Source organism: Podarcis tiliguerta (genome assembly GCF_965153285.1).
Source record: "Podarcis tiliguerta genome assembly, chromosome: 5".
NCBI lineage: Eukaryota > Metazoa > Chordata > Lepidosauria > Squamata > Lacertidae > Podarcis > Podarcis tiliguerta.
In genome coordinates, this window is record NC_139538.1 from 31,676,803 (window position 1) to 31,690,844 (window position 14,042).

Consider the following 14,042-nt stretch of genomic DNA (forward strand, 5'->3'; position numbering starts at 1 on the left):
GGCGTTCTGTTCTCACAGTGGCCAACCAGATGCCTGTGGGAAGCCTGCAAGCTGGGCATGAGGGCAATAACTCTCTGCCCACCTGTGATGCCCAGCAAGTGGTTTTCTGGCAGCGGAGACAGAACACATCCACCATGGCTAGTAGCCGTGGATAGCTTTGTTCTCCATGAATTTGCCTAATGCTTTTTTAAAGATATCCAAGTTGATGGCTGTCTCCAGTGGGAGCAAGTTCCATAGTTTAACTGTGCATTGCATTCAGGTGGGTAGCCGTGTTGGTCTGACGCAGTCGAAATAAACATATATTTTTTTAAAAAATTGTCCAGTAGCACCTTAGAGACCAACTAAGTTTGTTCTGGGTATAAGCTTTCGTGTGCATGCACACTTCCTCAGATACACATGTGCACTGCATGAAGAAGTACTTTTTTTTTAATCCACCCTGAATCTTCCAAAATCCAGCTTCATTGCAATGAACCATACTGGTTGCTGTCGGTGCTTCTTTCATTGGAAATGTAAGCAAAAAAATTGTAAAGCACTTTCAGGAATAAATGTTTGCCAAGACCCACTTTTGCAGCTATACCATATTTGTTGTTGTTTAGTCGTGTCCGACGCTTCGTGACCCCATGGACCAGAGCATGCCAGGCACTCCTGTCTTCCACTGCCTCCTGCAGTTTGGTCAAACTCATGTTGGTAGCTTCGAGAACACTATCCAACCATCTCGTCCTCTGTCGTCCCCTTCTCCTTGTGCCCTCAATCCTTCCCAACATCAGGGCCTTTTCCAGGGAGTCTTCTCTTCTCATGAGGTGGCCAAAGTATTGGAGCCTCAGCTTCACGATCTGTCCTTCCAGTGAGCACTCCAGGCTGATTTCCTTCAGAATGGATAGGTTTGATCATCTTGCAGTCCATGGGACTCCCAAGAGTCTCCTCCAGCACCATAATTCAAAAGCATCAATTCTTCGGCGATCAGCCTTCTTTATGGTCCAGCTCTCACTTCCATACATCACTACTGGGAAAACCATAGCTTTAACTATAAGGACCTTTGTTGGCAAGGTGATGTCTCTGCTTTTTAAGATGATGTCTAGGTTTGTCATTGCTTTTCTCCCAAAAAGCAGGCATCTTTTAATTTCGTGACTGCTGTCACCATCTGCAGAATTGGTCAATTTCTTCAGCACCGGTAGTTGGTGCATAAATTTGGATCAAAGGTAAAGGTAAAGGGACCCCTGACCATTAGGTCCAGTCGTGGCCGACTCTGGGGTTGCGGCACTCATCTCACTTTATTGGCTGAGGGAGCCGGCGTACAGCTTCTGGGTCACGTGGCCAGCATGACTAAGCCACTTCTGGCAAACCAGAGCAGCGCACGGAAACGCCGCTTACCTTCCTGCCAGAGCGGTACCTATTTATCTACTTGCACTTTTGACGTGCTTTCGAACTGCTAGGTTGGCAGGAGCAAGGACCGAGCAATGGGAGTTCACCCTGTCGCGGGGCTTCGAACTGCCCACCTTCTGATCGGCAAGTCCTAGGCTCTGTGGTTTAACCCACAGTGCCACCCACGTCCCTAAATTTGGATTACTGTGATGTTAAAAGGTCTGCCTTGTATTTGTATTGAGATCATTCTATCATTTTTGAGATTGAATCCCAGTACAGCTTTCGCCACTCTTTTGTTGACTATGAGGGCCACTCCATTTCTTTTATGGGATTCTTGCCCACAGTAGTAGATATGATGGTCATCCAAACTCAATTCACCCATTCCTGTCCATTTTAGTTCACTGATGCCCATGTGAATATTTATTCTTGCTATCTCATTTTTTACCACATCCAGCTTACCAAGGTTCATGGTTCTTACATTCAAGGGTCCTATGCAATATTTTTATTTACAGCATTGGACTTTCCTTTCGTTTCCAGGTATATCCACAACTGAGCAACCTTTCGGCTTTGGCCCAGCCGCTTCATCAGCTCTGAATCTACTTGTACTTGTCCTCTGCTCTTCCTCAGTAGCATGTTGGACACCTTCCGACCTGAGGGACTCATCTTCCAGTGTCGTAACTTTTATATGCCTGTTGTCTTTGTCCATGGAGTTTTCTTGGCAGGGATACTGGAGTGGCTTGCCAGTTCCTCCTCCAGGTGGATCACGTTTAGTCAAAACTCTCCACTATGACCTTTCCATCTTGGGTGGCCCTGCACGGCATGGCTCATAGCTTCTCTGAGTTATTCAAGCCCCTTCGCCACAACAAGGTGATGGAGCCATACCACATACCTTTGTCCAAACAAGTATAACCAATGTTAACCACTTTCATATCAAGAGGCAGTTATATAGATTCAAACCTAAATTGTTTCATTGAAACTTAGGTGCAAGCAAGTGTGAGCAAGGTTTGTGCTCTGGCCCAGTCAAAAGTCCGAAGACATCTGATATAGCTTCGCTACAGAAGCCATGTGGACTTCTCTCTTAAAAGCTGCTTAGCTAGAAGACCTCCTAAGAGCCATCTCTTGATGCTTGTTGAAGAAAGGATATGTTGTAGATCTGACTGTTGCTGGTTTTCTTCTCAAACCTGTCTCCCATAAAGTAGCAGCAACATGAATAAAAATTAAGAGCAAGTCCCCAATGCATGGAGGGGCACAATCCCATGTTAAATGATTAACACAATCATATAAAGCTGCCTTAGACTAAGTCTGATCAATTGTACAGATAAGGAGTTGACAGGGCTGGCTCAAGACACTATTATGCCAGAGGATTAGCAAATGACTTGCCTGTCAGGGTAGATAGTACCCAAGGCCAGTTGAGTTCTTCTGGTACCCGAGTCAGAAAATCCCATTGAAACCTCTCTCCCACACTGGCAATAAAGCACAACAATAATTAATAGCAACTTGCTGCCCTACTATGACACCCCAAATCAGTTGCCTGAGGCAGCCGCCACCTCACTCTGCCTAATGATATCCAGCGCTGAGAAACAGACTTGCCTGAAGCCTCCCAGAAAGGTCCTGGTTGCCAACTGCTGCGTATGGCAGGTGTAGTTTTCAGTCAATCTACACTGCTTCCAGCTATGCTGTCACAGGTAAATGCCAGTCATATTCAGCCAAATGGCACATGCTGAAGTAAGTCCGGAATATATATTATTGTGATAAGCTTTTTGAGGTCTCAGTGAAGCATGCCAAGAGCCAATCCAGGTCGATTTCAGTGAATTTCGTTGGATGTGTGCCATCTATTTCCAATCAGTGGCCTCTAGAAGATTTTGGCTCTATAGTAAGGAAGTACACAAACTACAGTATTTTGCTGCTATCCCTACTCCATTAAATCGATGGGAGCTTTGCCATTGATTTCAAGAGGACTACACTGCCTGTTAATTTACGTGCTGTCTATCCAAAGAGATTCAGATTTTTTCTGCTTCAGTAAATTGCCTCGCAGTTGACTTACTTCAGAATTAACTTGTCATATACTAATGTAAGTTATGCCACTGAAATGGATGGATCACCTGATCTATTTTGCATTTTGATGTCGTGGTGGAAACAAATGGTTTGCTTATCGTTGCTAAAAGTGAAGAAATTAAAGTAGGTGAGTATATTTTTGCACAATTGAGAAGGGCTAGAGAAAGTGAAATATCTCTCCCCCCCCCCCCTAATATTCCTTGGCCACGATTACTCTTTGCTGTGCCCACTGAAAATATAGCAGACTTAGAACAAAGATAAGTTAAGAAAGGACTGTGTGTTCTGTAAGTTGTTTTGTTGCTGTTGTTGTTTTAAAAAATCAGTGCATATTTTCTTTCTTTTTCCTGCCCCCTGCTATCCTAGCTCATCGTGGAGTGAATGATGCAAATTCTACCTCTGGCAAAATTGTGACATGGTTCAAGCACAAAAATAATCCTCTCATTGGGAAAGTGCATCTATTCTATATAAAAGGAAACAGACTTTTATGTAATACCATTAAAAATGGTTTCTACCCTAATGCTTAACATTTCTCAGCAGAATAAGTGTGGGGCAGAGGCAAAAGGCCACATTTCATGGCTCTTTACGTAGCTACATTTTCTTCTGTGCTTCCTCATGGATGTGTCAGGTCGTTCAGTCAGTAGTAGAATAACTGAAGTAAAAATGCCAGCTTAGGCAGTAACCTAAGTCTAAAATAAAATGTACCAACCATTCATTAAAGTGATTTCTCATCTTTTGTGAAAGATGTTTTTCAAGTCAGGTGAACTGGAACAAAGGGGTCGTCCAGTGAAATGCAGACAGTATAAGACACGGGTACATGCCTCAAGCTTCAGTCCCATGCAAACTTCCCTTTTTTTTAAAAAAAAAAAATTATTTATTTATTTATTAACGTTCTTATTTACATTGGTAAACATTATCATACTACATTACAAGGCTTATTATAATATAATTTTCAGCATGTATACAAAGTTTACTGGTATATACAACATTTATTGTTGTTGTTGTTTAGTCGTTTAGTCGTGTCCGACTCTTTGTGACCCCATGGACCAGAGCATGGCAGGCACTCCTGTCTTCCACTGCCTCCCGCAGTTTGGTCAGACTCATGTTTGTAGCTTCGAGAACACCGTCCAACCATCTCGTCCTCTGTCGTCCCCTTCTCCTTGTGCCCTCAATCTTTCCCAACATCAGGGTCTTTTCCAGGGAGTCTTCTCTTCTCATGAGGTGGCCAAAGTATTGGAGCCTCAGCTTCAGGATCTGTCCTTCCAGTGAGCACTCAGGGCACTCCTTAAGAATGGATACGTTTGATCTTCTTGCAGTCCATGGGACTCTCAAGAGTCTCCTCCAGCACTATAATTCAAAAGCATCTATTCTTCGGCAATCAGCCTTCTTTATGGTCCAGCTCTCACTTCCATACATCACTACTGGGAAAACCATGGCTTTATCTATACAGACCTTTGTTGGCAAGGTGATGTCTCTGCTTTTTAAGATATTGTCTAGGTTTGCCATCGCCTTTCTTCCAAGGAGCAGGTGTTTCTTAATTTCATGACTGCTGTCACCATCTGCAGTGCTCATGGAGCCAAAGAAAGTAAAATCTGTCACTGCCTCCATTTCTTCCCCTTCTATTTGCCAGGAGGTGATGGGACCAGTGGCCATGATCTTCGTTTTTTTGATGTTGAGCTTCAGACCATATTTTGCGCTCTCCTCTTTCACCCTCATTAAAAGGTTCTTTAATTCCTTCTCACTTTCTGCCATCAAGGTTGTGTCATTTGCATATCTGAGGTTGTTGATATTTCTTCCAACAATCTTAATTCCACAACATTTATATGCCTAAAGAAAAAAAACAAAAAACAAAAAACTATTCTAAAATCATATATGTACCAACACTTTGGGCTTCCTGTCTATCCTGTTGTATATTACTTTTTTTTACAAATGAATGTACTCTTATTATTGTATATTTCTTTACATTTTATCTAATACATTCCTATATCAATATGTATCCTTGGTCTTATTTCTCAACTCAGTCTCTCTCCAATGCTCTCTCCAATGCTAGCATAGATAGAGAACCTTTACTGTATTTTTGAACATGTATCTTATATCTATCCCACTTTTCCATAAATTTTTGTTTTGAATTGCCTCTCAGGCTATTTGTCAACTGTGCCATTTCAGCAAATTCTGGTAGCTTGTTATGCCAATCCGTTATTGTCGGGACTTCTTCTTCCTTCCACCCATTTGCCACCCCAAAAAATGTTTGGAATAACTTTTTTAAAAAGACCAGAAGCATTTCTGTTAAGTATTGTTGGCAGGGACATCCCAAATGCCTTTAGGGAGGTATTTTTATATGCAACGGCTGCAGCTCGGACTTTGGTGCCCATGCACACTTTCCTAGGGATGAGCCCCAATGTGCAAAATGGCATAGACAGACATAGGAGGAGAGTCTACAGAGTTGTGAGTGATTTGGGAGTTTTCTTTTGGATGGTGCAGGATCTCAGACTACTTGCAACGAGGCACAGTTATGGCAATAGTGGTTTTCCACAATATGTCTGTGCCAGTAGTAGGTGATGAAAGTTGTTTTAGATCTGGAGTCCAGATCTGCCATGCTTCAGTGCTAATGCCGTGAGCAGGACAGCTATTTTCCAGATACTCCTCAGTGGGTTTTTTTTAAAAAATGGCTCTCTTCTAATCCAAAAAAGATGTCTACAGTATGTGTTGATGTACAGATATCTCCCCACTTACGCAGGGGCTACATTCCAGGGTACGTGAAATCACCTATAGTAGGGAGCATCATCTAAAAAGCCTGTAAACACCCTCTAAACCTTTGGAAACCCTTAAAAAACCCAGCAGCACTGGCATGAATGATGGCAATTGTGGCTCTCCGTCTTTCTCACCGCTGGAGGACAATGTGGAAACAATGACAAGCAGGGAGGGGACACTCTACAGGGGAGGTATACCAGTACTCCAAAGTGCTTGGGATTGCTAGTTATTTTCCCATTTTTTGCACTCTTTTTGCAGTTTTCCCACTCCTTTCTGGCTGTTTCTGATCTTTTTGAGCCTTTTTGCAGTTTAAATGGATTAAATGGAAACCCAGCCAGATGGGCGGGGTATAAATAATAAATTGTTGTTGTTGTTGTTTAATTATTTCCCAGTGCCATGCATACATACATAGTTGCATGTGAATTGAACACATGTAGGTGGGGAAGGTGCCTTGACAGGAATCCCAAGGTAGCATTTTAAAACACCACAAATGCCTCACCAAACTTGTTTCAGGAAGCCAAGCAGAAGTCATTTGGACTCTATTTTGTTTTTCCCCCAGTTGAGCTTATTTATTTATTTATTTTGCTTTTGAGTTGATAGGAGGAGACTCTTCATAAGTGTATAACAAAAGTTATGGCTGTGATGTGCCATTCAAAATTTGCATAGTAATAATGATGGCATCTCTTTGGGTGTTGCTTGCAGAATTGCAATGAATTATTTGAAAACAATTTGAATAATCAGCCAACTATTTTATCTGATAGTTATCAAATAGCACAGATGGCTAAGCTTTTATGCACCCATAGCAATTAACTCAGATTGTCTCTGCTGTACATCTCATCAAATTTGCTGGCTGCTTTGAATGGCATGCAGACTTCTTCAAAAGCTTCGCTTAAAAAGGGGGGGGGGTTACTTGGTTTTGTGTTTGTTAAACAGGGACTACAATGCAATTAAACTATAAACATATTATCCACTTTCAGTTTGAGCAGATTCCAGTTGAGATTCTCACTTCCGAGAATACCTGGCTTGGCATCATCCCCCTGTCTGTGTGATGCAAAAGCATGCACTATTGTTAAGATTTGTTGACTCGTTTCCTCTTCATGTGAGATCATGGTAGAAATACAATTATGTATTTGATGTGGCCAGGCAGGAAGCCCAGTCCAGTGCTGGGGTAGAACACCCATTAGCTTAACATTTGTCCTTATGAGGCTCCAATATTTGGCCACCTCATGAGAAGAGAAGACTCCCTGGAAAAGACCCTGATGTTGGGAAAGATGGAGGGCACAAGGAGAAGGGGATGACAGAGGACAAGATGGTTGGATAGTGTTCTCGAAGCTACCAGCATGAGTTTGACCGAACTGCGGGAGGCAGTGGAAGACAGGAGTGCCTGGCATGCTCTGGTCCGTGGGGTCACGAAGAGTCGGATACGACTAAATGACTAAACAACAACAACAAATTGATGCATTAAAGCACATCCAAGGAGAACCCTTGTGGAGAATCAGTATGGTTTCAGCTAGCAAAGTCTTTTCTTGGAAACCTTGAAGGAGTCTTTGAAAGTATTAGGGAATGTGTGCATTTGTGGAATCCACTAGCCGCCATGTACTGCCAATAATCTAGACCCTCACTAAGGGCTACTGAGCAAACTTAGCCATCATGGGATGATAGCCTTCTTATGAGTTGGTCACTGCCTTAGGAATGGGAAGCAGAGGGTAGGACTGAATGTTGTCACAATGGATAGAGCACACTTGTAATGGTTAGTGTATTGAACTTGGCTAAGAAGGACATTGCATATCCTTGGGCCAACCACCACCTCTCAGCATAACCTACTTCATAGGATTGGTTCCTTGGGGAGCAAATGGGGATGGGAAGAACTATGTACATCACCTTGGGGAAAAGATAGGATATTTAAGCATGCAAGAAAATAAAGAAGCAAGCTATTGATGAGTTTTCCTTTTACAAGTCATAGCCTTTTATTATGTAACACAAATTATCTGCAGCTAAAAAACATAGATCTTAGTTTTCATACCTCTCTGTGCAATATGATGCTGTGCTCTAATGCGGTCGTAAGTTTAACCTTCAAGTCCACTAAGGAATTTAATAGTTCAATTAACTTGTACAAATGTGAGAGTTGTGATTGGTAGTCTGCTGTCTCTGAAGACCAGCACCCAACACTGTGCATATATAACAAATGTCCAGCCAGTTGATCATTATATGCTGTAGTTAGAAATTAGTTTACACTTTTCAGAAATATGTCTTTCAAAGATCAGGGAAGGTATGGATGTGTGTGGGTTCCACTCAGATTACATTCCGATGCTAAGAGATATCTCACAAAAGCCACTTCAGGACATCCCTGGGATCATAAGCTGCTTTGGATCTCCCTCCATGCAGGTGGAGAAAGACTGAAATCTTCTCTAGGACAGGGGAATCTAACTTTTTGAGGTCTTTTGTCCACCATTGTTCCAACTTCTGAAGCTTCTGAGCTTCTGAGCACCAACATTATAGAGGCAAAGTGGGGGTGATCCAGTGAAAGGCATGGATCTGAAGGATCCATAGCTATTTAATCTTCAGACAGGTACCTCAAATGGAGAAAACATATGTCAGCTCTTGACTGCTGATAGATAGAAGATAGAGAGACAGACATTTATCACCACCACCATCACATGAGGTCCCCAGGTGGGTTGTGGTGTAGTGGTCAGAGTGTCAGACTAGGACTTGGGCAACCAGGGTTCTGCTCCCACTTGGCCTTTAAGCTCATTGCATGTCCTTGTGCCAGTTACAGTCTCTCAGCCTAACCTGGGGTATTGCAAGGATCAAAGTGGGGGGAAGGGAAAGAACTATGTGAGCTCCTTGGAGGAAAGCTGGAATAGAAATGTAATAAACAAACATACCAACTAAACACAGCATTAATATTAAAATGCAATATTATACAGTATTAGAAACTGTTTATGATATGATATTATTTATACAAGAAAGGGCAAAAGTATGACTCCAGAGGGGCACTGAGAAAGGCGGTTCATCTCTTTACCTTCCCACCCCTTTCCTTTTGGATTGCTCTGTCCATTTATTAAAGTAGTTATATATTATATGACCTTTATGGAAGGAAAGTCAAGCTTGGCCTTTACTCTTGTATTTTGACTGCAAGCTTCTCTGGCCCCATTATTTGCTGCTGTGAATTGTATCACCAACAACCACAAAAACCTTTAAAAAGCACTATTGACTTTTGTAGTCAATTGGGATGAAGATGTATTGACTCCGGACTTGATACTGATGGAAAAGCACCATTTTGTAAGGGGGGAATAAGTCATCTTCAACTAGAGATTCTGGCAAGCTGATGGGTTTCTGCCAAATTATTGTTTGCTTTTTGAGAAGATTCATTTTGTTTGCCGTTATTTGAAACAATTTAGACATCAAAAGGAAATAAATTTATAGTGTGTGCCAATGAGATATCTATAAAAACTACCATTTGGCTATCCTTTCTGTTTGCAGTAGAGATTTCAATCTATTTTTATCCAACATAGTCAGACTTGTGCCTGTTCCACAACTCATGAGCCTCTTTCAAATTGGAAAATAGGAGGCAGCCATTTGTCAAATTATATTTTAAAGTCGTAGAAGTGCTCTTTTGTTCTCCCTCACTTACGCAAGATACGAAGATAGCTTTGAGGAAACAGACACCAAAGATGCAAACCCTTAATCAAATTCCCCCTTGATGCTTGCCTTGTTCATGTCTCTGATGAGTTCTTTGGAGTCTTTTCTTGTTACCTGGATAACTCAGTTGGTTAGAGTGTGCTGCTGATAATGCCAAGGTTGCACCTTCGATACCCGTATGATAAGATGTCGTCCCAAATTTTTGCTTCAAAATGTTGGAGGGTGTGCATTTAATATCATGTCAACATAAGACCATCCAGTCTAGCACCCTGTTCCTCACAGTGCCCAACTAATTACATACAGAAAGACTTCAAACGTAGTATACATTTAGCATGTCTAGTAGCCACTGATAGCTTTCTCCTCCTCCATGAATCTGTCTAGTCTCCTATTATAACCCTTGACTGAAGAATGGTACACTCCTTCTATCTAGGATGGTTGTCCTCTTCCACCGAGTGCACAGCTTCGGGAGGGACGCACATGGAGCAGTGAGGGAGGAAGGGGACACCCGCCTAGCCAGCCAGATCAGCCAAATCAACCCTGGTGATCAATGGGGTCACAGATGTTGCAGCCAGATCGCCCTTGCATCCAATGCCTCTTGACCCAATATCAATTACAATTACAAGATCTTCAGGTGATCATGAAGAGGGATAAGAGGCACTTAAGAGATTGTCTGTTCAGGTCTGATGCAGAAAGGGATTTAACCACAATTGCCTCTACCAAAAATTCTCACTTATCAAAACAGAGCACATCCAAGCTAGTTATTTGACAAAGCTCCCACTTGCCGTACTAAGAATCACTTTTACAGAATTACGATTCCAATTGATTCCCTTGGTGGTGGTGGATGGTCGGTACGGCAAAGTACAGTACAAGGAGAGACTTTGTCTGTGTGGGCAACCTTGCGTAGAGGGCCTGTACCACTATTTATTGCAATGCCCGCTATTTATAGAACCAAGAGACCAATTTATAAAACCCCTGCTCACGAATGGAACACATTCAAACAGGGTGGAAAGGGTGAAATGGCTGCTGAGTGATACTGATGACTTTGTAACTTATAAAGTAGCACTATATGCGTTGGCAGCTAAGAGGATCAGGAGAAAAGAACTAGATAAAATAGCGGTCAATTGCAAAGGTGATTCGGACATTTAAGCTGGCACATTCTACCTGAGAAGCCCTTGCTATTCCATCGTATGCAACAAATAATTTTGAGGAAACGTGATTGTGGTTTATTGTATCTGCAGTGCCTGGTGTTTTTATGGTTTTTATGGTTGTTGTTGCTTTTCTTTTTGTTCCCTTGGTGCATGATGCCATGACCTTTGGCTAGGGCAATAAAGTTGATGATGATGATGAATAGCCCTATTAGAACCAATTTCAAGTCATCACTTTGCATTGTGTGAAGACGCGCTTCCTCTTGTCCATGTGAGTGTCTGGAGGTGGTTGGAGGATGGTTGGCAGCTAAGTGATTGAGGTTGAATCCTGACAAAACAGAAGTACCGTTTCTGGGGGACAGGGAGAGGGCAGGTGTGGGAGACTCCCTGGTCCTGAATGGAGTAGCTGTGCCCCAGGTGTGCATCTCCCCTCTTAGAATCATAGAATCATAGAGTTGGAAGAGACCACAAGGGCCATCGAGTCCAACCCCCTGCCAAGCAGGAAACACCATCAGAGCACTCCTGACATATGGTTGTCAAGCCTCTGCTTAAAGTCCTCTTCTTTGTCTCAGTTTTGTCCTTGAAGAATGCAGGAGGATGGAGACAAAATCTGGCTACCACTGAGTCTGACTCCACCATTTCCAACACGTAATAATTTGGTGTCTTCAGTAAAGATTACACCTAGTCACCCTTAACACCAAATTATTGATGAACTTGTCCAATGCAGATCTGTTGGACACAAGAAGCTGACATGGTTCCTTGGGTGGTTGTCAGCAGGAGGGAAGAGGTTGCGTGTTGGAAGTGTCCGTATGTCAAAATACACTTGGTTTCATATCAAAATGCATCTCACTACAGTTTTCTATGACTCACGTGAAGCTGCCATTATTTAAACATCCAGATCAGTTGAACTCTCACACTCTAGCAACATAGGAAACTGCCTTATACTGAATCAGACCTATCTGTGTGAGAAGCCTCCTCTAGCATGTAAGACAGGGGAAAGACCAGTAGCAATGTGGAAGGATCAGCCAGCAATAAAACATTAAGCGGCTTTAATAATGATTTTGCCTATTTCTCTAGCTGAAATCATTAAGGGTTATACCCCAACGGGACAAATCATTTACTGTAGGGCATAGCGGTTATTTTATAAAATAAAATAAGTTTATGGAGAACTTTCATTGATCACCAAAGTTCAGTTTCATTATTCTTCTGGGGGTGGGGGTAGCAAACCCTGTGAAATCTAAGGCGTTTCATTTACATTTTTAAGTATCTCATTATTGTCTGCTCTTATTTCTTTAGACATGTTTTACGAGCCAATTTTCATATTCTTATTATCGCTAAGATTCCAATTGAGCACATGGCTTTAAAAGTACTTGAATGCACCACTGACTTCAATCCAACCTTCTAGTAATAGCCACCTCATTTTCTAACTTAGAGTGTCAGCAGAAAACATTCTCAGTCTAGACGTAAGGGGGAAATGTTCGTCACATACTTTGGCAAACAGGAACTGTTGTGTTTTACTGTCATTGGCACCCTGCCTGTAGCCATTCAGTTGGTACAAAACTAGATGTTCTCTTGGGATCTCACATCTTTGATCATGCATTCCCAGCCATCATAAGCTGTGTGCACAATCTCATTTGCTCAGCATCCTGTGCAATCCCACCATTGGTTTGGGAAGCAGTTCACACAAGACATTGGCCACAATTCAGATCTAGCCTGTCATTTCTTATGAAATACTGCATTTTGATGCAACCTGAGAAAATGAATAACCTAGCTGTAAGCCAGTAATTTGTACACAGGCTGTGTGTAGTGACCTAACGTCACTACACCACACTGTGGGTCACTGTTTGTGGTTGACAAGGTAGTTAGGGTCACAACTCCCATCAATCCCAGGCCAAAACAGCTAATGGTCAGAGACCATGAAAGTTGTAGTCCAAAACATCTAGAGGGCATTGTGTTGACTACCCCGGTCCTAGCCATTTAAAAGGCCAGCAACTGAGACTGCCATCAGACAAGCTTCCTCAACAAAGGAAGGTGCTTGGCAACTTAGCTATACCAAGGCGCTGTCCAACTCCATTAACTCTCTCCTGCCCAATCCACTCTACAATATGTAAATAAATGGATGGTTATGGGACATAGAAGAGATAGGATTTACTTATGTAGCATTTCTGAAGAGATTTGAGCTGTGATGGAGCCTGCCTCCTCCTTCCTCAATGGTATAATAGTTATGAGATGAAGAGCAGGAGAGTGAGGGGGAGAACTATTATAGGCTAATGAGACGTCTCCATCATGGGAAGCTTTGACCCAAATTAAAGCATTTGGTGGGGAGGGGGGGTGAAGAGAAGGGAAATTATGCACAGAAACTGCAAATACTTCCGTGATTCATTCCCATGATTATTATTATAACAGCAGCACATGCAGATGATATCAGAGCCACCCAGCCAGCTGCAGGAGCCTGAATCCTACAATACCATGTTATGTAAGCCTTCCATGTCTGCCCTCCCTTTCTTCCTAATTTGCTTCACCTGCTCAGTTGGGGATATGCATTATTATCAGAGGAAGGCGAGCTCGATAGCTTGGAATTGATAAGCCTGAGACATAAAATGATATCAGCTACTCGTGTAGGCAGGCTTCAGTGCCACCACATGCATTTCCATATATACATATTTCTGTCATTAAGGAAGGGAACCCTGACCATTAGGTCCAGTCATGACTGATTCTGGGGTTGCGGCGCTCATCTCGCTTTATTGGCCGAGGGAGCCGTTGTACAGCTTCCGGGTCATGGGGCCAGAATGACTAAGCCACTTCTGGTGAACCAGAGCAGTGCATGGAAACGCCGTTTACCTTCCCGCTGGAGTGGTACCTATTTATCTACTTGCACTTCACATGCTTTCGAACTGCTAGGTTGGCAGGAGCAGGGACCGAACAACGGGAGCTCACCCCGTTGCGGGGATTCGAACCGCTAACCCTTCTGATCAGCCAGTCCTAGTGCCACCCGCGTCCCTGTTTCTGTCATTAGCTGGGACTAATTCTATTGAAGTGTCAGTTTTCACTCTGCATTCCTGCAGTTCCTTGAATGCCATGTGGCTTTCT